Source organism: Eleginops maclovinus, chromosome 5, assembly GCF_036324505.1.
Source record: "Eleginops maclovinus isolate JMC-PN-2008 ecotype Puerto Natales chromosome 5, JC_Emac_rtc_rv5, whole genome shotgun sequence".
NCBI lineage: Eukaryota > Metazoa > Chordata > Actinopteri > Perciformes > Eleginopidae > Eleginops > Eleginops maclovinus.
In genome coordinates, this window is record NC_086353.1 from 7,892,752 (window position 1) to 7,893,569 (window position 818).

Here is an 818-nt window from a genome sequence, read left to right on the forward strand (position 1 = left end):
CCTCAAGGGCATCTCAGCCGCCTCCTCGTTCCCAAGCACGACCTTCTCGATAACACTTCCGCTTTAAACCTCTAAAAATGACTCAAATAATCATATTTTGTCTGACTTTCAACCGTAGCCCATAGCATTTATTTTCAGATTGCAGTTGATGGTTTGCAAGAAGAGAAAGCCAGAAGGGTTGAAAAGCTGTTTATCATAATAATGACAGGGGACACATTTGAAGGACTTGTTGAAGGTGGTGGGTTGGGCTCTGTCAGATAGTCTAGATATCACTCTAAAGTCTTTTTAAATCATGATATTTCAGCAGTACCTTCACATTTACAGGTTTAAATAAAACCTTAAATGAGAGTTTAACATTTTGTTATGTCATTTTCTCAGACAACTCGTGAATAGGCTGCAGAAGTTAAAGTAATTTCTTCCTTCCATGGAAATTTGTTTTATTGTTTTAAAATGATTTGTTTGGTCAGTTAAATACACATAATACAGAATACATTCACTGTTAAATTATAGTTAGAAGATGTTCAATGTGAGCAACCTTGGAAATGTAAATATATGGTGTATATTTTAAATACTGATTCACCTTGAGTTAAAAGTGTGGTTGAGCCTTCATTTAGTAAGAACAAATACATTGACTTATAGGCACCAGAAGTATGTGTGCTTTTCACTGACACATATGAAACAGGGTCTGCTGTAATCAATCAACAGTAAAGGATGCTTCCCGAGCCATTAAACTGTTGTTCCACCAGGCGACAGTATTTCTCCCTGAAATTAAAACCGCTGCTCTCCGGACTGTTCGATCACATGCTGGGAAGGTTTGA